The sequence below is a fragment of the Phoca vitulina genome, unplaced genomic scaffold (assembly GCF_004348235.1).
Source record: "Phoca vitulina isolate PV1807 unplaced genomic scaffold, GSC_HSeal_1.0 scaffold2, whole genome shotgun sequence".
Lineage (NCBI taxonomy): Eukaryota > Metazoa > Chordata > Mammalia > Carnivora > Phocidae > Phoca > Phoca vitulina.
In genome coordinates this window covers 24,835,962-24,860,515 of record NW_022589705.1, presented here as the reverse complement: position 1 = coordinate 24,860,515, position 24,554 = coordinate 24,835,962, and the positions used below count along the sequence as shown (strand labels likewise).

General features: G+C 38.2%; 1 protein-coding gene across 8 annotated transcripts in view; it reads right to left on the bottom strand.

Moving 5' to 3' along the window:
* The window catches only part of EVI5 (ecotropic viral integration site 5), a 197,694-nt gene extending 174,638 nt beyond the window's left edge, over positions 1 to 23,056 (bottom strand). For 5 of the 8 annotated variants that reach the window (XM_032423649.1, XM_032423656.1, XM_032423663.1 and 2 more), the window contains exon 1: positions 22,569 to 23,053. The gene's annotated coding sequence lies outside the window, so the exon portion shown is untranslated. Of the gene's footprint in view, positions 1 to 22,568 lie in introns of all 8 variants that reach the window. The other 3 variants (XM_032423640.1, XM_032423630.1, XM_032423694.1) reach the window with 3 other exon arrangements.
* Between the last annotated feature and the right edge of the window lie 1,498 nt (positions 23,057 to 24,554).

The window sequence follows — 24,554 nt, the reverse complement described above, 5'->3', positions numbered from 1 at the left end:
CATTTACAAGTATTTTAGCACCTGTTATTTCTGAGGTCTGATACTATTTAAAATACCTAACTATCCCTACAAAGAAAAAAGGAATAGTATAGAAAAAAACTCCTGAAGGAAAGGAATAGAGGTAATGCTTTTTAAAGATTATTTACAGAACACGACAACTTTCAAAACTCTAGGTGATATAATACATGAGTAGTGTGTCAAACTACTAGATGCAAAGTTTGAAGAACACACTGAAATGCAGGCTAAATTCACAGATTTTGCTTCATCCAATTAAATCTTGATTTCCAGGCATATACAACCAATTTCTTCAGCTTTTCTGCATTTAATAAAATTGGTACAACCCTTTATAGTTTATAAAATAGTTTCACATAGTTGATCCTTAAAACAGATCTGAGAAGAAGACAGTCCAGTGTTACTCATTTGACAAGTATTTATCTATTGAGAACCTACTCTGAAAGAGTACTTTACTCGGTGTTGAATACATAGGAACATATAGTCATATACAAAATAGACATGTTCTTTCTCCTCATGGAGCTAGTTAAAAAGTAAAAGACTGAACAAATGCAGAGAAAGATATATGACCTACGGGCAACCAACAATAACTTAATTTGATAGAGTGGTTAAGAACTGTCTTTCTCAAGAGGCAATATTCAACTTAAGATCTAGAAGATGAGCAAGAAGCAGCCAGCTGTGCAAAGAGCAAGGCAAAAAAAAGGGGGGGGGGGGGGGGGGGGACGGCAGGTACAAAGGCTATGAGGAATTTAAAAACTTGGTGGGTTAGAGAAGGGCTGCCCAATACAAATACAAGGTGAACCACAAATATAAACCACATTAGTTATTTTAAATTTTCTAGGAGCTATACTTTACAAAGTAAAAAGAAAGTGAAGTTATATTTCTTATTTAACGCAAACATATCCAAAATATTATTTCAACAGATAATATTTAATGAAATATTTTATGTTCTTTCTTTAATACTAAGTCTGAAATTCAGTGTATATTTTACACTTACAGCACATCTCAATTCAGACTAGCTACAGTTCAAGTGTTCAATAGTTACATGTGGCTAGTGGCCTCCATATTGAACAACACAGGTTAGAAAAACTAAGAGAAGACCATTATGGCTAACACATAGTAATTTAAAGGGAAGTGTAGAAAGATGAAAAGTCAATGGATGCCCCATCATTAAGGGTCTTACAAGAAAGAAATATGGAATCTATTTGGAGTACAATTGGAAGTCACGAGGGTTTTAAACATGCAAAGAAAAATTTGATCTTTTCTGTTTTATAAAAAGAGTACTCTGGGACACCTGGGTGGCTCAGTCGGTTAAGCGTCTGCCTTCGGCTCAGGTCATGATCCCAGGGTCCTGGATCGAGTCCTGCATCGGGCTCCTTGCTCAGCAGGGAGCTTGCTTCTCCCTCTGCCTGCCACTCCCCCTGCATGAGTGCTCTCTCTCAATCGCTCTCTTTCTCTGACAAATAAATAAAATAAAATAAAATAGTACTCTTCTCTTTAAACAAATTACAGAGAATAAAAGCAGAAGTAGGGAGACTAGGCAGAAGACTTATAGAAGTCTAGGTGAGAAATAGGCAGAAGACTTACAGAAGTCTAGGTGAGAAATAATTAAGGTTCAGGCTATTGTGGGGGCAGGAGAGAAAAAGAAAATAGATGCATGCAAGATATTATGAAAGTCAAAACAAGGGGCGCCTGGGTGGCTCAGTCATGAAGCATCTGCCTTCGGCTCAGGTCATGATCCCAGGGTCCTGGGATCGAGCCCCACATCGGGCTCCCTGCTTGGCGGGGAGTCTGCTTCTCCTTCTCCCTCTGCCTGCCGCTCCCCCCGCTTGTGCTCTCTCTGTCAGAATAAATAAATAAATAAAATCTTAAAAAAAAAAAAAAGAAAGTCAAAACTAATTAACTTTTTGATTAAGTGAATGTAGAGAATGAGGGAGAAAAAAAAATCATGAGTGTAATCTACTCTGACTTGAGCAACCAGTCGTGCCATTTCTGTAACTGGAGGAACTAGCATTCTGTTGTTATCTGGCAGGGGATGCTGGAGTTGATGGACAGAATCAAGAATTTTTCCAAATAGAAAATGAGTTCAGGGGCGCCTGGGTGGCTCAGTCGTTAAGCGTCTGCCTTCAGCTCAGGTCATGGTCCCGGGGTCCTGGGATCCAGCCCCACAATCGGGCTCCCTGCTCCGCGGGAGGCCTGCTTCTCCCTCTCCCACTCCTCCTTGCTTGTGTTCCCTCTCTCACTGTGTCTCTGTCAAATAAATAAATAAAATCTTTAAAAAAATAAAATAAAATAAATAAAATAAAAAAGAAAAAGAAAATGAGTTCAGAGAGGCTCACACTTACTAATAAATACTAAAAGTAAGACTCAAATCCAGATATTCTAAAATTAGATATAATATCCTCTTGCTGGTAATATATTATCTTTCCATAATTCAAAAACAAAAATAATCCATTAGGATACGGGTAAGTAATGCCTCCTGTACATACACCAGTGAAGTCCTCAATTAAAAGGGTTATAGGTCTTTTATAATTCTTTCATATTTTGAAAAATGAAAAGAAAAAATTAAATTTAGTTAATATCCCTAGGAATCTAAAATTAAAATCTACAGATAACATTCTCTAACCCAAGCTCCAAAGAACAACAGCAAAGTAGAAGTCAAATATCGGAGTGCCTGGGTGCCTCGGTTAAGGGACCGACTCTTGATTTCGGCTCAGATCGTGATCTTAGGATTGTGATAATGGGCTGTACCTGGGGCTCTGCATGGAGCCTGCTTAAGATTCTCTCTCCTTCTCCCTCTGCCCCTCCCTCACCCTCTCTCTCCCTCTCTTTAAAAAAAAAAAAAAAGCAGCCAAATATCATGACTTCAAAATCAGTGCCAAACTCCTACAGCCAAAGTAGCAGTAGTAGTTCGGAAGTTGACCATAACTACTCTTCAGAAGAAACAAGGTGGTCTTTACATGCTGTCTGACAATGACTCAAAAATCTGGCTACCTCAGCTTCAGGGATTTAATATTCCCTCTAAGTTCTTTACTTCCAATACAACTCTATCAATTTCACTCAACAAATACTTAGTAAGGGTAAGTACAGGGGCAGGCATTGAGTGGGATGATGAGTAAGACACACAGTTCCTGTCCTGTCCTATCCTCAAGTACCTCATCACTAATGGAGTGTGAGGAGACAAACATGGAAACAATTACAATACAATATGACAAATGCCACAAAAAAGTACATACAGTTGACCCTTGAGCAACACAGGGATTAGGGGGTGCCAAACCTCCCACTCCCTGTGCAGGCAAAAATCCATTTACAATTGACCCTTTGACAACTCAGATTTGTGGGTGCACTTTATACACACTTTTTACAATACAGTACGATATATATATTTTCTCTTATGACTTTCTTAATCACATCTTTTATCCAGCTTACTTTATGTAGTATATAATATATATAACATACAAAATATGTTAATCAACTGTTTATGTTAACAGTAAGGCTTCCTCCAGTCAACAGTAGGCTATCAGTAGTTAAGTTTTTGGGGAGTCAAAAGTAACACATGGATTTTCAACAGTGCAGGGGTTCCGCACTCCGTAGCCCCTATGTTGTTGAAGGGTCAACTATACTGTCATTCTTTCTGGCCACCCAACATCTGAATCCCCATTAGTGTTCTGGGATTTCCCACCTAAGTCTAAAAAGTACCATATACTCATTCTCCTGGTCTCCCTTGAAAATAATTCACAAGGATGGGACCAAGGTTCCCACATCTACCTATTTATTTCTCTTTCTTTCATCTGTTACCCTCAAATCTAGTAGCTTAATACACCAAATATTTATTATCTCACAGTTTCTGCGTGTCAGGAATTAAGCTATAGTTTAACTGAGTGATCCTACTCAGGATCTATCATAAAGTTGCAGACAAGATCTTGGCCAGTGCTATCATCTTTGAAGGTCTGACTGGGGCTGGAAGATCTGCTTCAAGATGTCTCCTGCACATGGTTATTGGCAGAAGGCTTCAGTTCCTCACATGAGAACCTCTCTAGAAAGCTGATGAGTATCCTCACAATGTGGCAGCTGGCTTCCCCCAGAACAAATGAGCAAAACAGAAGATGTAATAACTTATATGACCTTGCATCGTAAGTCACACTCTTTCATTTTTGCAATAACCTAATTATTCCACAAGTCAGTTCTATTTAGTGTGGAAGGAAACTATATAGAATGTAAATCAGGAGGTGGGGTTATCAGGAACCATGCTAACTACCTTACATAACATATTATGGCTGTATGTTGTATTGTTTATAAATACATACATATTCATGAGTGTAAAAATGTTATGTTTGGAAGGAGAGGGAGCACTATGGTTACAAGTGCATTTGTAATGTTTTATTTGTTAAGGTGGGTGGTGGGAATATAGGCATTTATTACACTTTTCTTTATACCTTCTGAGTTAGAAATATTTCATTATAAAAAAATCAATGCTCTGCATAAAGTGAGTATTTTCAAACACATTATTGTGAGCACATACATTAGTAGAGCTGTTTTGAAGGACTATTTGGAAATATATATAACAAAATTTACATATACATAAGCTGACTCAGGAATCTGTCTGAAAGAATTATTTGCCCAAATAAACAAGGACGTATGTACTAAAATTAATCACAGAACTATTTCTAACAGCAAACAACTAGTGATAACCCCAATGCCCATCAAAGAATGAGCAAATAAGTTATGACACCACCATACAACAGAATGCAGCCATTAAAAAAAATGAAATTCCCACTATGATGGAACCAATCAGTTTTTGGTGAAGAATAGGATATACAGTATAATTCCATTTTTTGATGGGCTATATATCAAACTATTTACAACTACCTCAAGAGAGTGAAAGTTTAGCAAGGGAAATAAAAGCAGAGAGAGAAAACTTTCTTTTTGTGCTTTAAAGACCTCCACTCTCAAAAATTTTTACTATCCTCTATAAGCATACCTCAGAGATATTGTGGGTTCAGTTCCAGACCACTGCAATAAAGTGAATGCTGCAATAAAGAGTCAAATGAATTTTTTGGTTTCCCAGTGCATATAAAAGTTGTTTACACTATAATTGTGGTCTATTAAGTGTGTAAAAGCATGTCTGAGAAAACAATGCATATACCTAATTAAAAAATATTTTATTGCTAAAAAATGCTCACCATCATCTGAACTTTAGGCGAGTTGTAATCACTGATCACAGATCACCATGACAAATATAATAAAAAGGTTTGAAATACTGTGACAATCATCAAAATGTGACAGATACACGAAGTAATAAGCAAATGCTATTGGGAAAATGGTGCCAATAGACTTGCTTAGCCAGGTTTACCACAAACCTTCAATTTGTAAAAAATAGTACCTGCAAGCACAATGAAGCAAAGCACAATAAAATGAGGCATGCCTATACTTTTGTAATTTCTGTGGTCATTTTGGTTTTGTGTTAAATAGACTTTATTTTTTAGAATAGTTTTAGGTTCACAGCAAAACTGAGCAGAAGGTACAGAGATTTCCCAAATACCCCTCGCACTTACACATACATAGCCTCCAATACCAATATATCCCACCAGATAGAATATTTGCTACCACTGATGAAACTAATGACACACCATTATCACCCAAAGTCCATCACTTACATTAGGGTAAACTCTTGGCGTTCTACATTCTATAGTTTTGGGGAAATGTGTGATGACAAGTATTCATCATCATAATACCATACAGAGTAGATGCACTGCCCTAAAAATCCTTCTGTGCTCTGCCTCCCCTCCCCTCAACTCCTGGCAACCATTGATCTTTTCACTGTCTCCATAGTTTCGCCTTTTTCAGAATGTCATATAAATGGAATCACCTTGTGTCTAACCTTTCCAGACTGGCTTCTTTCACTTAGAAATAGGCATTTAATGAGAGCCTGGGTGGCTCAGTTAAGTGTCTGACTCCTGATCTCAGGGCTGTGAGTTCAAACCCTGTACTGAGCTCCACACTGGGTGTGGAGCCTACTAAAAAAAAAAAAAAAAAAAAAAAGGAAAGGAAGGAATGGGGAATTTAAGTATCCTCCATGTCTTTTTATGGCTTGATGGCTCATTCTGTCTTAGCACTGAATATTATTCCACTGTCTTGATGTACCAATTTCTTTATCCATTCAACTACTGAAAGATATCTTGGTTGAGTTCAAGTTTTAGCAATTAGGAATAGAGCAGGTTTTTGTGTGGACATAAGTTTTTCAAATTTAGGTAGGTAGGTACCAAGAAGCATGACTTCTGAATTGCATTCATATAAACTTCTGAATTTAGTTTTATAAGAAATTGCCAAACTGTATTCCAAACTGAGTGTAGCATTTTGCATTCCCACCAATAATGAATGAGAGCTCCTGTGGCTCTACATCCTCACCAGCATTTGGTGTTTTCAGTGTTCTAGATTTTGGCCATTCATTCCACTAGGAGTGTAGTGGTATCTCATCATTGTTTTAATCTGCAGTTCCCTTATGACACATTATGTGGAGCATCTTTTCATGTGCTTATTTGCCATCTGTAGATCTTATTTAGTGAGGTATCTGTTAAGATCTTTGGTCTGTTTTTAAATCATGTTGTGTTCTCAATGTTGAGTTTTAAAAGTTCTCTGAATATTGTGGATAACAGTATGCTATCAGATATGTCTTCTAAAAATATTTTCTCCCAGTCTGTAGCTTTGGGAGACATTTTTAATTTTAATGAAGTCCAGGTAACAATTCTTTTATGGATCACGTCTTTGATGTTGCATCTAATAAGTCATCACCAACCCAAGGTCACCTAGGTTTTCTACTGTTATCTCCTAGGAGTTTTATAGTTTTGCATTTTACATTTTTGTGTTGGATCCATTTTGAATTAATTTTTGTGAAGGATGTAAAGTCTATACCTAGATTCATTTTTGTGCATGCGGAAGCCTAATTGCTCCAGCACCATTTGTTGAAAAGATAGTCTTTTATGCATTGTATTGCCTTTGCTCCTTTGTTGAAAATCAGTTGACTATATTTATATGGGTCTATTTCTGGGCTTTCTACTCTGTTCCATTGATCCATTTGTCTATTCTTTCACCAATATCCTATTGTCTTGATTATTGTAGCTTAAGAATATATCTTGAAGTCAAGTAGTATCAGTCTTCCACCTTTCTTCTTCTCCTTCAAAACTGTTGACTATTCTGGGTCTTCTGCATCTCCATATCAATTTTAGAATCAGTTTGTCAATAGCCACAAAATAATTTGCTGGGATTTTGACTGGAATTTTACTGAATCTACATAGTTGGGAAGAACTGACTTTTTTATATATTGAGTATTCCTATCTATAAACATGGAATAACTCTCCATTTATTTAGTAGTTCTTTGATTTCATTCACCAGAGTTTTATAGTTTTCCTCACACAGAACTTGTACCTATTTCATTAGATTTATGTCAGACCTCAAACAGATTTCATTAGATTTATATATAAGTATTTCATTTTTTGAGATGTTACTTTAAGTGGTATTGTGTTTTTAATTTCAAATCCCACTTGTTCATTCCTATATACATAAGAAATCAGTTGACTTTGTGTGTTAACATTTTTTCCTGTAACTCTACAGTCCCTGACTTACAATGGCTTGATTTACAATTTTTCAACTTTCTGACAGTGTGAAAGTGATACACATTCAGTAGAAACTGTATTTTGAATTCTAAATTTTGATCTTTTCCCAGGCTACCAACATGTGGTACAAATGCTCTTATGAAGCTGGGCAGAGGCAGTGAGCCACAGCTGCCCGTCATACGCACGTAAGTAACAATTGATTAACTTAAAACCATTCAGTACCCATACAACTATTCTGTTTTTCACTTTCACTGCAGTATTCAATAAATTACATGAAATCTTCAACACTTTATTATAAAATAGGCTTTGTGTCATTATGCATATGTTAAATCTTTTGCAGTTGTCCCACAGTTACTGAATATTCTGTTCCATTCTTCCATCTTTTTTCTTTCCTTTCCAGTTTTAGCAGTTTCTATTGATATCCTCACGCTCAGAGATTCTTTCCTCAGCCATCAGTAGTCCAGTCTACTAATAAGCCCACCAAATGGTTACCATGTGTTTTCTGTTACAATACTACAATGTCTTGGATCTCTAGCATTTCTTTTTGGTGCTTTCTTAGAATTTCGATCTCTCTTCTAACATTGCCCATCTTTTCTTATATGCTGTCTACTTTATCCATTTAGAGCCCTTAGCATTTTCATCATAGTTATTTTAAATTATTTCTTGGTGTGATAATTCCAATATCCCTACCATATCTAAGTCTAGATCTGATGTTTGCTCTAGCTCTTCAAACTGTGCTTTTTGTCTTTTAGTATGTCTTGTAATTTTTCTTGATAATTGGATATGATGTACTAGGTAAAAAGAACTGTTGTAAATTGGCTTTCATTAATGTGGTGGTAAGATGTAGGGGGAAGAGAAAATACATTAAAATTAAAACCTGTTCTGACCAAAGAGAAGGACAAATCTATAGATATCCAAGCTCTTCCACCTACATCTTATTTTTTAAATTATTTATACTGCTAGTCTGAAATTGATTATTTCAAGCATCTCAAGTTTCACCGTAAGTTTCATAGGAATCCATAAATTCACAGAGAAACTGGCAGGTAGGTGAATGAGAGGATATTGTATTTCTGGGATCATTACTTAAACTACAACCCTGCTCATACAGGATTACAAATCCCAGAGCTCACCAACTTCTAGCACCATGCTTTTTTAGTAGGTTTTTGTGTAAGTGCTTGTAATGCCAAATGGATCCAGGGAGGTCTTTTCTTATTTGCTTCCAAAATAAACAGCAATGTATCCAACTTAGAAGTACATTCTAAAATGTTTGCTCAAATTTCAAAATAGTCTATGTCAATGTAAACATAAAAAATCATTAACTTTTACCTGTATACATTGTTACTTCTCTTCATTCTTCAAAGTTCTAGAGATTCTGAGCCCATGAAAAACTTGATATTCAACTGAATAAATGTGTGAAAAGAAAAAAAAATTATTTATACTCAACCTTGTTCCAGTAGGATTTAAGGCTGGTACAAATGTAATATACATCTTCAATCTTTTAAGCAGGTTATAAGAAAGTATTGTTCCAGGGGCTCAGTCGGTTAAGTTTCCGACTCTCGATTTCGGCTCAGGTCATGATCTAGGGGTCCTCAGATCAAGCCCTGTGTCGGGCTCTATGCTCAGTGCAGAGTTTGCTTGGGATTCTCTCTCCCCTTCCCTCTGCCCCTCCCCACTGCTTGCGTTCTCTCTCTCTAAAATAAATAAAATCTTTATTTTTTTTTAAAGATTTTATTTATTTATTTATTTGACAGAGAGAGAGAGACAGCGAGAGAGGGAACACAAGCAGGGGGAGTGGGAGAGGGAGAAGCAGGCTCTCCGCTGAGCAAGGAGCCTGACGTGGGACTCAATCCCAGGACCCTAGGATCATGATCTGAGCCGAACGCAGATACTTAACCAACTGAGCCACCCAGGCATCCCTAAAATAAAATCTTTAAAAAAATAAAAATCAGGGGCGCCTGGGTGGCTCAGTCGTTAGGCGTCTGCCTTCGGCTCAGGTCATGGTCCCAGGGTCCTGGGATCGAGCCCCACGTCAGGCTCTCTGCTCGGCGGGAAGCCTGCTTCTCCCTCTCCCACTCCCCCCGCTTGTGTTCCCTCTCTCGCTGTGTCTCTCTCTGTCAGATAAATAAAATCTTTAAAAAAAATAAATAAATAAAAATAAAAATCAGATCATGTCATAAAAAAAGTATTTTTCCAATTCTTTAAGCAGGGAAATAAATATTATAAATAGCAATGTCTTGCACATTTTGAATATTATCAATAAATATAGGGCACAGATTTTAAAACACAGCTTGTAAATATCCACAAAGAATATCAAACTATATCCTTCATTTATGTAAGTTAACAGATGTCAAAGAGAGATGGAAGAAGGGAAGATACAGAGCACTGGCTTCAACAGGAATCAAAAAATAGAACAGATATTACAGCGAAAGGGAAAAAAACAGGAAATAAGAGCAACATTGCTGACAAGTATCCTTCCTTTAAATGTGTACATGACAAATTTCCAAGTTAATTTATGTTCTGTAGGCATACAGTGCATTTCCATCTCTCTCTAATCCCTCCTACCTCTAGAGCTAAATTTCAAAAAAGCGAAATTTGTATACAATGATATACTACTTACTACTGTTGCCACCACCATCATCTACTATATACTTTACTATGTACCAAGCACTGTCACAAGATTTACATCCATTATCTTATTCAATCCTCACAATAACCCTAATATAGGTTTTACTGATGTTTGTGGTGGTTAAACAACTTGTCCAAGATCCATTAGCTAATAAATGATGGAGCCAGGATACTAACCATCTGGCCCCAAAACAAAAACATCTTCACAAGTGTAAATCACTGAGAGGAAAGTGAGCTAAACCTAACTGTAGAACATAAAAGTAAAAAAATAGTACATCTGAACATGTCATGAGCCTGAGGATTTTGACAGAACAGGGCCTGCCCAAAACCAATCTGATTACCAATTTAACAAGTTAACTAAAATATTGAGATGGAAATTATATTTGAAAATGAAATTGTCAACATATCACATGAAAATTCCTACCTCCTTTGTAAATAGCCTATTACAGACTGTATGTAATCTTTTTTTAATCCATGTAATACTAGAATAAAAAGTCTCAAAACTATCAATAAAAACCTCTTTTTATATTAACTGGACAGATCTGCATGACAGATCTGAAGAAACATTTGTCATTTTCCTGACTTTAACATTATGCACAAAAGGAAACCTTCCCACTTTGTAAACTACAGCAATAGTTTCTAAAGAAAAAGGAAGAAAATGAACAGAGAATAGAAACTAATGGCCACCGCATCATAATTCCATGCCTACGTTGCAGGAAAATGGAATTTTACCAAGGCTACCAACTCCAACTAACCTGTTTACCAGACTTAAGTTTTTTTCAAAAAATCTTCTAAATATAAAATGTCAGTTTGTTGCTAATGTTTTATATTTAATGCCCCAATAATACGAGTTTATGATTTAATAGTTGCAAATCTGTATTTATAGTCACTGTTAAAGGACTTTACTAAAGGGTACCACATGCACTGCTCTCTAGTTAACTATATTCACTTAATTCTACTGGACTGAGACAGCTCAGAAATACCTTAAGCTACATATAAAGTTACCCCACACACACACACACACACACACACGCACGCACATTCTTCCAACCCACTCCAAACATCTGTGTATTGCTGATACAGGTTATGTGATTGGAACACTTCAAGTGAATGAAGTACTATTCAGTTTTAGCATTTTAAATATTTAAAGTATCTGAAACTGTACTAGATATAACATGCAATTACCCTGAGGAATTAGCATTCATTTAGCGTTTAAAACCTAAGAGCTATACAAGTTCAATTATATTCAAAAATTTAATGAAATATTTTAACTGGCCACTTCAACTACTACCCAGTATTAAAATATTTTTCATGTTTATAAATTCATATATTAATTACAGGTTACACTTATTTCTTAAGAAATAGTGCCCCTTTAAACCATCTTGATCAAATAACAAAAATTACCATGGGCTATGGATCTGAATTAAGTTTTGTTCATGCTAAAAAAATGAAGTCTTATTTAATGCTATATACTTCGGCAAAGAATCCATAAAAGATATTACACAAACCTAGAATCTCTCCTGCTACTATGCCAACCTAAACCATCCAAAGAACAAGATAATATTTTTAAGCACACACAATACATCAAATAACTATCATTGGGTAGATATTATCATTTATCACACTAACATATGAGAAAATTATCTTATAGGTAGTTTTAGTAATCCACTTAGCTATTTTGGTAATTCAAAGCTGAATACAAAACTGAAACTCATCTTGCTATCAGACAGATCTTCCTTATGTATTACCTTCCATATAAATTCCATTTGTCCTTCCTGCATTTTTTAGTCTTCTTTTAATAACATCATAATCACAAAATAACAGCTGCTATTTATACTGAACATAAAACCCACGCCAGCTACTGCTCCAAGTTCTTTACATCTATTATTTGCATTCCTCATCACCATGCACAGTAAATATGAACACACATTTTCTGGTAAAGAAACAGACCCAGAGAGGTTAAGTAACAATGAAAATGACAAGGCAAAATGCTTGTTCTACTACATCATGCCACATTTTTTTTTCCAGCCATCAATTCTTATAATGAAATTATTTATACAGAATTTTACTAGATTCTCAACAAAAACTAAGGTTGTTTTCCTTCACAGAAGGGGAAATTATTATTCTGTAAAATATTTTATTGTATTACCATATTACTGATGTAATTTCCCCAAAAATACTTTTGTATTAAGACTGGGAGGAGAGAATGCTCTCTAAAGTACACTGAGTAAGGGGCGCGTGGGTGGCTCAGTCGGTTGAGCGTCTGCCTTTGGCTCAGGTCATGATCCCAGAGTCCTGGGATTGAGCCCCGCCTCGGGCTCCCTGCTCGGCGGAAAGCCTGCTTCTCCCTCTCCCACTCCCCCTGCTTGTGTTCCTGCTCTCGCTATCTCTTTCCCTGTCAAATAAATAAATAAAAGCTTTTAAAAAAAAAACAAAGTACACTGAGTAAGGGTACTAGCTAACTAAAATTTGATTCTTTGAGCTGCACCTAAAATTGCTATAGCTGAGGTGCTGAAGTTCACGGGTAAGGAACTAAGTCTGTTCCCTGACCTCAACCTTCCATTGTTACAAACACAAAACTATAAAAAAAAAAAGGGGGGGGGATATATCCGCATACACAATTTTTTCCTGGCAGCAGCAAGAGTATGTACTAAAATACCAGTTTCCCTATGTTTCAATCTAATCTGAAAAAAGCACAAATTCAGAACAAGTACCTCCTAAAATATATCATATATTACATGAATTTTTTATTTAGTATACACAATATATCAAGCATTATGTCAAGAAGTATGTTAAAGGGTGGCTCAGTCGGTTGCTCAGTCAATTAAGTGTCCGACTCTTTATTTCAGCTCAGATCATGATCTCAGAGTTGTGAGGTTGAGCCCTGTGTGGGTTCCACACTGGGCGTGGAATCTGCTTAATATTCTCTCTCTCCCTCTGCCTCTCCCCCCACCTGCTTATGTGCTCTCTCACCCTCTCTCTTAAAAAAAAAAGTATATTAAGTGCTGTCACTCCACACCCAATGTGAAATAAAAATGAATTACCACTATTCTGAAAAATCCTAAAATGGCAATAAGAATCTTCAACATAATTCTCCAAATGGGTTAAATAGTACACAGATCACAGCAAAGTCCTAAAAATTCTACTTTAATTCTAGTCATGTTAATTAATTTAATTACACTGATACTAATAAAGGAAGAGTGATCAAATTATGAGGGGGAAATACATGTTAATCAAAACTGGATAGAAGAATACATATGAAAAATCAGGAAATCCTGGCACAATGGTAAGTATCAATGAAATAATTTTTTAAAAGGTCCTTAGCATCTCAGCAAGGTAAAAGTACCAGGTTCTATTTACAAGATACATGTGGCCTCCACAAATTACTTAAGCTCCTCAAAAGTTATTTAAGCTCTTTTTCCTTGTCAGGAACTTGAAAAAAGGTTGAAGTGAATGTTATCTCCAATGCTTTCCTGTTGTAACATTCTAGAGTCAAAAGAGAAAATTGATACAAGATTATATAAGCAGATTTTTTAAAAAGATTTTATTTATTTATTTGAGAGAGAGAATGAGATAGAGAGAGAGAGCATGAGAGGGGGGAGGGTTAGAGGGAGAAGCAGACTCCCCGCTGAGCAGGGAGCCCAATGCGGGACTCAATCCCGGGACTCCAGGATCATGACCTGAGCCAAAGGCAGTCACCTAACCAACTGAGCCACCCAGGTGCCCTATAAGCAGATTTTTTTAATGCAATAGTTTCAATAACAGAAAAAAATCCCAAAATGTTGCACCTAGAAAACTAAGGTCTTACTCCCTGAAACTCATATGCTAGGCTACAGAAACAATCAGAAGTTTTGGGGACAAACCAAAACAATGAGAGTATATTAGCAAGACTAAATTTACGTAGTTACACAATAACCTTAGACTTTCAGAAGATGCCAAAGAAGCACGTAGGATTTTTTTAAAATCTGATAATATTGAATAAAAGAGATTTTTTTTAAATCTGATAATACTGAATAAAACTAAAATATTATAAACTTAACTACTATGCATAGCCACACCTCTCTAGGTCTCACCTGCCATAAGCAAGTGGATCTTCAGCTTAATCAAGTCAGAAGACCTTAGGCCTCAGGCTCTTTGAATTATCATGAATTCAGGCAATCTCTCTCTTCCTCCCAGTTTCGGCTCTCAACTTTCAAACATGCTGCTCTGTCATATTTAAAAATCTCACTGGACCTTATTTATCCCTCTAAGTATCCCTGGTCTCACAGCATCCTGCCACCCCTCATAACTAAGCAACTGGAAAGATGTGTTTATCTTTTCATTCTTCCCTTTCTCACCTCCCACTTTTTCACTGCAATATGGCTTCTACCCTACCATTTTACTGAAACCACACTTATCAAGGGTCACTCACCAAGAGCCTCTTTGTTTATCTCTCTGCAACATGTGACCCTGTATAATACTCTATCCTTTTATTTATTGTGATTTTTCTGATTAGAAAATACATGTTAAGAATTGAAATATCACAGAAAAAAATTAAAAGTTTAAATACTCTGTAATCCTACTCTCAAAGACTGCCTGTCAGCAGTAGTCTATCTCCATCAAGATTTCTTTTCTTTTTTTTTTCCTTAAGTTTTATTTATTTATTTGACAGAGAGAAAGCACAAGCAGGAGGAGCGGCAGGCAGAGGGAGAGGGAGAAGCAGGCTCCCTGATGTGGGGCTCAATACCAGGACCCTGAGATCATGACCTGAGCCGAAGGCAGACGCTTAACAACTGAGCCACCCAAGTGCCCCACAAGATTTCTTTTCTAAAAAAAAATTCTATACATTAACATTTAAGAATATATGTATTTTTTAACTTATAAATTAGATCATACTATATATATTTTTGAGAATTTATTTAATGCACCTTGATCTTCTGTCCTTGTTAGTATTATTTAGTAGCTTGATTAATGGCCTCGTAGAGAGCTCTTCATCATAATACCCAGAACCTATGAATGTTACCTTAAATGGCAAAAAGGCTTGGCAGATTAAGTCAAGGATTTTGTGATGAGGAAGTTATCCGGATTATCTGGGCTGGGCACATCTGAAGATGCTAAACTGTTGGCTTAGAAGATGGAGGAAGGGGCCACAAAATGCATGCAGGAAATACAAGGAATGTAATTCCAACAGCTGGAAAAAGCAACAAAACAGATTCTACCCTTAAAAACAGCCCTGCCAATAACTTGACTTTAGTCCAGTGAAATATTTCAGACTTCTGGCCTCCATAACCGTAAGAGACTAAGTTTTTGTTTTAAGCTGCTAAGTCTGTTAATTCATTATAGCAGCAATAGGAAATATAGCATACACACATATCATATTACATTAGCTGTATAATTTTCTATCATAAGAATGTACCATATTTTATTTAGCAATCCTTTATTGATGGCTACTTGGGTTGTTTTCAACTTTTTATTATTATATACTAGGTGCCATGAATACCCCTAAACACATCTTTCTACATTTCTGTTTCTCCAAGGAGTTATTCCATAGAGTACACCTATTAGATCAAGAAATGTGAAATTTCAACATGCCTGGCTGGCTCATTCGGTAGAACGAGCAGTTCTTGATCTCAGGGTTGTAAGTTCGAGCCCCACATTGGGTGTAAAGGTTACTTAAAAAAGAAAAAGAAAAAAACAAATGTGGGGCGCCTGGGTGGCTCAGTGGGTTAAGCATCTGACTCTTGATTTCAGCTCAGGCCAAAATCATGATCAAGCCCTGTATCAGGCTCTGCACTGGGCGTGGAGCCTTCTTGGGATTCCCTCTCTCCCACACCCCCTCACCACCCACCCTGGCCCCCCACCCCCACCGTGCATGGGCGCACATGCGCTCACTCTCTCAAAAAAACATTGATATTTTAATTTTTAACAGATATATATATATATATATATATATATACACACATATATATATATTAACCTCCAAAAAGGCTCTACTTATTTTTTACTCACAGTAACAACATTCAAGCCCTTCTCTCCTTCTTCAAAGTTCTCAACTTCTGTTAAATCAGTTTCCTCATTTATATTTCCTTCTCTAGTGGCTACTACTTCTGTTCTTTTGCAGACTCCTCTTCATCAGCTCATTTCTCTAATGTCAATGGCTCCCAAAGTTCTCATTCCAACCTGGCTCTCTCCTCACTACACACACTTTCCAGAGCTATCTCATCTACTTCCTTTTACCCCTAATTACTACTTACAAACAAAACAGAATTATTACCCTCTTTTCCCTCCAAAATCTACTCTTCAACTGTGTTCCCTCTATTAATGACTGCCACATCAATATCTAGCAGCCTATGACAGATACATATCCTCACCCCACATACCATAGCTCTAGAATCCCTAAGATTCTCTCCTTCCCTATCAATTTCTTGAAACAGGAATACATCAATTTTCAACTATATTACTTTACTGTATGTTTTCCCTATCCTATATCCTGTGCCCCACTGTACCAGAATAATCTTTCTGAAACTCAATTCTGATTTGTCACTTAACTAGACCTTTCACAGACTGCTTATTGCACTGTAGAATGGTATAACCACTTGGGAAAACTGTATAGCAATGTCTTCTAAAGTTAAACATATATGTGCCCCATGACCCAGTAATTTCACCCCTAGTTATTTATCTAAGAGAAATGAAAATGTATGTCTATAAAGAGACCAGAAATCAAGCATTCATGACAGCTTTATTCATAATAGCCAAATGGGAGAATGGATAAACTGTGTTATCGTTATACAGTGGATTACACACCAACTAAAAAGAACTATTGGTATGTGCAAAAACTGTTAAATCAGTTAAATCAAACGTTAAAACAGCTGAATTTCAGAAACATTATGTTGGACAAAAGAAGCCAAGCAGAAAAGAATACACACTAATTTATTCTATTTTTATGTGAAGTTCAAGAACAAGGAAAACTAATCTGTGGTAAAAAAAAAAAAAAAAAAAACAAAACAAAACAGAAACAAAAAAAACCCTGGGGGGGGGGGGGGGAGACTCACAAAGGCAAATACATTTATCAAAACTCACTGGCATTGTATAGTTAAGTTCTATGCATTTCACTATATATAAATTTACCCCAAAAACTTTTTTTTATGATTTTATGTATTTATTTGACAGAGACACAGCGAGAGAGGGAACACAAGCAGGGGGAGTGGGAGAGGGAGAAGCAGGCTTCCCACTGAGCAGGAAGCCAGGTGCTGGGCTCGATCCAATCTCAGGACCCTCGGATCATGACCCAAGCTGAAGGCAGACGCTTAACGACTGAGCCACCCAGGTGCCCCTGAAGTAGGTTTTAAATCTTAATATTTGCTTTAAAAGTTTTTGGGGTGGGGCGCCTACTTCACTCAGCATTTTCCCTTACTAGTTAAAAAAGCCTCAAGATTTAAGACAAATTAATCACTTAATTACCCCCCTTTTTTTACAAAATTATCACCTCATTCAGAAACAATATATCAACTGTGCCTTCCCCTAGTTTGTAAATTTTGTGAGAGCAAGGATTTTATCTATGTAGAATAGATCACCATTATCTTTCCAATACCTATCATTATGTTTGACACACAGGAGATGCTAAATTTGTGTTATCTTTGGTGGTTCTTAATGACTTATGGATAATTTTATAACTTCTTTAAAATTCTAGATCACTTACTGATTCATTTTTCCAATCTTGTATGTTACATGTAAATATACTATCATGCTTGACAACCTTTATAAACCTTGCTCATCTGACACTAGAAAAGAAGCTTCTCCACATTTTCAAAAAGGCAGTAGTCTTTAACCTTGTGTTCATCTCTTACGTGTATTTCAGATAAATATTCAAAGGCATTAGACTTCTCATGGGCTTATTCCCTTAAATTCATTTTCAATTTACTTAAAGCTCTATCTTCTCACCACCATGTCTTCTAAACTATCCTGATTTCTGGTATACCTGAAGATAAATTTTTCTTCTTTCTCTCATGTATCTCATTTAAACATCATATTATACAATTGTTCATTAAAGCTTTACTTTTATCCAGTATCTATTAACATTACTACCATAATTTATGAGAATGCTGGATTCATTTTTGACATAATAAAAGATCTGTACCAGGCCAAAAAAGACAGCTATTAATCATTTAAACACCAACTCAAAGTTAGACAAAATCCCCATCTTCACTTTTACATCAGTGCTTGCACTTTCCTATGAAAAACAAAAAAGAACAATGATCTATAATAAAGCCAGGTCTGTTCCTATCTCTCATCAAGGTCCCTTCCAAGAACACAAGAACCATCAGTTCCTCAAGGAGAGAGCCCTCATCATGAACCCACAAGACAATGAAGACCCAGATAATAGCCAGTTTGACCAGCTTTAGGGAACACTTTTCAGAGTACAACTGTCAGGGTTGAATTAGTACAAAGAACAATTAACAAGCACTAAACCCACATTATCTTTGGTCACTTAAAGGATAAACTGCAAACAGCACAGGCAGGGGAAAGCTCTTCAAGTACAGATACAATTAAAACAAGAGCTGGAAATGGCAATAAACACCAGGCAATCTGAAATGAGAAATGGGATGATCCTTTCTGAGCAAACACATATGTCAACAGGTTCTATCTACAAAACATTAATTAACCTCCATGTTTCCAAGAGGAAGGACTAGCAAACCACCAAGATAGATAGTAATAACTGCCAATGTTATCTTTTATTTATATTTTAATTTTATATGCAAACAAAAGGAAAATAATTGGTAGAGGAGCAGAAAGGCCACTGAGAATTGTGGGCAGTGTTAAGCAGACTTTTATAAATTTCACAAAACTTGTCAAAAATTAATTTGAAGGGCAAAATGGGCTGGCAGCTTTTTATGTTGTCAAATAAGGACATTACAGAAAACAGGAAACAAAAAAACCCATAATGTTCGTATGAAAAAGGACATTTTAGCACAGAAAAGGATGGACATAATTTAAAGGTAAATACTTTAAACTGTATAAATTTAGCCTAAGAGAAAACAAAGAGATTTAAAAGATATAACCCTCCAAGGAGGAGACAACAGTGAACAGCAGATGCCAACACATTTTTGTAAAAGGAAAGCAGATGATGGACTTCCAGGTTAAGTTGGCAGACTGAACACACACAACTAATTTTCCTCCCTCCCCAAAACTCTACTAAAACAAGGATAAAGAAAATGTTGTTGTGTTCTGTTTTTAGCTCATAAACCACAAGGACAGGAGAAAGGAGGAAGAGATGACAGCAATAAAATTTTGGAAGCTGAAAAGAAGATGGAGGAGTGGTAACTGACTTTGTAAAAACAGCCAAATTACAAACCAGCAGTGCTGGCAACTTAGAACAAGCCCAATTTATACCATACAATCCTCAAAAAGCTCAGGGATGCCAGAACAAAGAGGGGGAGGGGAGACTAAAGCAAGAAAGGATCAGGTGAAAGCTGTGAACAGTTAGAAACCTGGACCCCATTCCTCCTCCACGCTACTGAGTGGCCCATCCTCAATGCAGCAGCTGATTGGAGATTTATTCTCTCAAGAGGATAAACCATACATGGTAGAAGACACAGGTATCCCAACAAAAAGAGGCAAATTATGTGACCTTATATACTAAATGTTGTACCGCTCATTATTCAGCCCTCTTTCTTGAGTTCTCAGATCACTGGCAACCAAACTTCTATTCTCCAAGCACAAAACTGGAAGAGACTCTCTGGGAAATCTGACCAGACCAAAAGGAAAGACAGAGACACTGGAATAGCTTCAAACAGTCCACCTGAACCAGTGGCTTCAATCTTGGCCACACAAGGGAATCACCTGGACGACTTTAGAAAATACTGATGTTAATCTAGATAGAAATCAGAATAGTGGTTGCCTCTGGGCAGGGAGTGGGGAAGACAGAACAAAGGATATAAAGGAATTTTCTAAGGTTTTCACAATAGTCTGTATCCTGTGTTGGTGACACGGGAGTATAAATGACAAAAATCAAACTACACTTAAAATGTATGTATCTTGGGGCGCCTGGGTGGCTCAGTTGGTTAAGCGACTGCCTTCGGCTCAGGTCATGATCCTGGAGTCCCTGGATCGTGTCCCTGCTCGGCAGGGAGCCTGCTTCTCCCTCTGACCCTCCCCCCTCTCATGTGCTCTCTCTCTCTCTCTCATTCTCTCTGTCTCAAATAAATAAATAAAATCTTTAAAAAAAAAAAAGAAAAGAAATAAAATTAAAAAAAAAAAATGTATGTATCTTACCGTATGCAATTGACAAGCAGAATCTGAAATTTATACAGAAATGCTAAGAGCCATGAACTGCCCAGTATTAAAAAACAAAGTTGGAGGCCTTATACTATCACATTATCAAGGCTTATTATACAGTTACATTAATTAATACAGTGATACTGGTGCAAGGATAACAGACCAATAAAACAGAATAGAGTATCCAGAAACAGATACACTCTTAAACAGTCACCTGATTTATGAGAAAGTGCCACACAGTGCAGAGGGACAAGTATGGTATTTTTAAAAAAAATGATGCTGGGTCAAAAAGATATCCACCTGGTTAAAAGTGAATCTTGACCCCTTACAATCCGTCTGAAATTTACTGTAAATTTTACACCTTAAATGTGAAAAGTAAAATAAAATAAAACTTCTATAAGGTAACATAGGAAAATATCTTCATATTCTTAGGCTAGGCAAGATTTCTTAAATAGGGCACAGAAAGCAGTACTCATAAAGAAAAATAGTAAATATATTTCATTAAAATCAACAATGTCCATCTGTCAAAAAAACACCATTAAAAGAGTGAAAGACAGAATGGAATAAGATAAATTATGTACAGTTTATTGATAGGGGTGTGTGTGTGTACACCTCCCAGAAACGACTCATATCCAAAAAATTATAAATAAAAAAAATAAGACTCAGACATCTCACAAAAGACATATAAATGGCCAATAAAAGATAAAACCACAACCATCAGGAAAATGCAAAATAAAACTACACTAATCTATTACTGCACCTCTACCAGAATAGCAAAAATGTTTCCAACTGACAAGCATCAGCAAGAATGTGGGGTAATTGAATTACCATTCCCTGCTAATTAGCACAACCACTTCAGGAAAATGTTCAACAGTATCTAATACTAAAGTTTTATTATTCACATACCGCACAAACCAACAATTCCACTCCTAGGTATAAACCCCAACCTAGAAATATTCTGTTTCTTGACCTGTGATGGTATACTTAGTAAAAATTCTTTACCTGCACTCTTAGGATTGTGCACTTTTTCTGTATATTATACTTCAATAAGTTTTCTAAGTTTCCTTGACACAAAGCTCTCAGAGACCTTAAGGCTAACATTTTAGAACAGAAAAGGAGTTTCAGGTAAACTCAAGAAAGTTTACTAATAAAATTTAAAAAAAACCAAAAAACCAAAAAACTCTTCTAACACGTATCAGTCCAGAACAAAGGTAAGTTTTTCTTGAACTTCAAGAAGCACTGGATTTCTTTCGGCGAAGAAAGGAGTTTATTATTCTACACTGTAAACCAAAGAAAAGGTATCTTTGCAAGAAAATGCTGCTTTTCAAAGTCACCTCTAACAGCAATGGATAGGAGAAAAGCAAAGGAAACCACTGCAAAAGTTTTGGTTAACTCTTCGGTGAAAGGATGACAACTGACTTGATCTAAGACGCCCAAAAAACAGACAGACACAAAGAAATCACGGCAATTCTAAAGCAAACATCAACACCACAATCCAATCTACCGGAAATTCTGCGGTTAATTTGAGGCTTGCCCCGCTAGTCATAAGGTGATTCAGTGATGGTTACAAACGCTCTCCAAGTGCATCCTTGGGAGTCACCTAGCACACCTGGCTAGCCCATCACCTGCCTGGGGACTCTGCCTTGCGCAGAATCCCGGAGGCCAAATCAAGACGCCAACTTTGCAAGTAAGAGGAGAGGGCGGTCTCACTCCATCAGGACACCCAGAGAGAACGGACTTCTGGCCTCGAGGGCAGGGGTGAAAGGTCAGTATCCCCCACAGGATTTGTGAGGAAGCACCCCCAAGCTGCCCGGTCCCTCCACCTCCCTGGGACTCCACTGGAAGACCCGCTGGCGAGTTTCCTCCCCAGCGCCCACGGGAGGAGGGTCCCGGCCTCAGGGAACTTAGGCCCCGGCGGGGCCGGGCACGCCCGCCCGGCTCGTGCCGCAAGTTTGGTGGCGGCCCCCACTCGCCGCGCCTCGGCCCCGTCGTGCGCCCCGCAGAACCCGGGCTCGCGGCCCGTCCAGCCTCCGGGCCCGCCCGGCCTGGCGCGGCGCCCCTCACCTTGGAAACGTTGGGTGGACTCCGCCGTAAACATTAACTTCCCATCCAGCCGGCAGCCTCGCCGCCGCGTCTCAGCGCCTCGGCCCCGCTCCGGCTCCGCGGGCCGCCTTCCCCGCCCTCTCTCGAGCGCCGCGCTCGTTCGACAGCTCAGAGCCGCCACCGACCCTCACCCACCCTTCCGGGCGCCGCCGCTGCTTTAACTACTGCCCGACCCCTACCCTGCCCGCCCGCTGGCTCCTCCAGGGTCCGGCCGGCAGCGTCAGGAAAGCCCAAGGCGCAGGCGCGGCAGGGCCTTAAAGAGACCGGCCGCCTCTACCGCATAATGGGTTCGAGCAGGTTAGGGGCCGGGCGGCCAGTCGAGAAAAGGAGAAGCCGAAGGGATTGGGCCGTGGGGAACGGGGGCGGGGAAATCCCGCTCCCTCCTCCGCCTCTCTTTCAAAGCGCCGGCCCTCGGCCTTACGAATCGCAGACTTCCCCAGTCTCTTGGACCGCCCCTTGCATGTAAGAGCTGTTCAGGACACACCCCCTCAGGGGCCCGAGAAGACCCCCAGCTTGGAGCTGCGGGCCTCAAGCTACCGCATCGCTCACGCGACGCTCAGGCCGCGGGAACGCGGCGCCGACGCGCAGGCTTCCGAAAGGCTCTCCGAGCTCCCCGAGAGGTGACCTAGGTCACTCTCAAAAACAATAATCAGTGTGCAAATAGCACTAATGATTGCAAATCCGTCTACCTTCAGTCGTCTCGACGCACTGGGTTTATGCAGAGTCCGGCAGGGGCCAGAGCATGGGCACAAATATATGAAGTCCAGCCAGGCAACCATCCAAAGTCGACGAAGAAATTCTTAGAAGTACTTAGTTTGGGACAGAAACTACTAATTCCGGCCCAACTCCAAGAAAAACGGGCAAGAAAAATAATAAAGGTAATATAAATTACTTTCGTTATACATTTATAAATTACAAAATGACAGTAATTATCAGCACAAAAAACTCCAAAATTGTTTGCCTAGAAATTAGATAGCCCCTGGTTATTTTCTGATATAAATTTGCAATCTCCAGAAGGGATTCCACTGTAGTAAGCATTTCAGAAAAAGAAAAACTCTCCATTTTTTTAAAACAGGCTCAGGAATTTTATGAGGCAAAATTTTTCGTGACTTTTAGGTCATGCTGTTATTTAATTTCAATCAACAATTTTATTGAAACTGAATCCATTTTGTATAGGAAAGTTAAGCGACGTCTTGAAAATCTACTTTTCCCTCCTATATTACATCTATCAGCAAATCCTGTTGATTTTACCTCTGAAATTTTCCTTGAGTCTGTTCTCTTGTATCTCCATCACCACTCTAGTCCAAGCTACCTGGGTGAGGGTGAAGGAGTGCCTAACCTACTCTTCTAAATGGCTTACCCATACGCACCCTAGCTCCTCTCTCATCTCTTCTCCACACAGAAGGCTATGTGACCCCGTCACTTCCCAGGTGAACCATTTTAATAACTTCCCATTCTCTTAGACAAAACCCTTAACTAACCCAGCCCTGCAGGTCAGGTGCCTTGCCCATCTCTTCTCTCCATTTCTTCTCACTGCTCAGACTACTGCTGTCTCCTCCATCCTGCTGTCTCTGTTCCAGCCACACTGGCCTCGTCCAATCCCTCAAAACTTCCTCCCTCCACAGAGCTTGTGCATATGCTTTGCTCAGTGCCTAGAAAGCTTTTCCAGCCTTCATCCTTCTGACCTCAGTCGGCTCTTGTCTCTATCTCTGAGAAGCTCCTTCTGACCTCCTCCCTTTGGTCCCTTCCTGTCACACAGTGCTGAAACTAGTTTTATGATTATTTTGTTGAATTTTTATTCCTCCCCCCCCCACCACTGGACTATTATTACATCCATAAGTCCAGGAGCTTGGTTTTCTTTGGATCATGGTTGCATTTCCATGTTTGTTCAGTATGTATTTGTTTAATTGATGAGTGAAAATCATAGAATGTTAGAACTTGAACTAG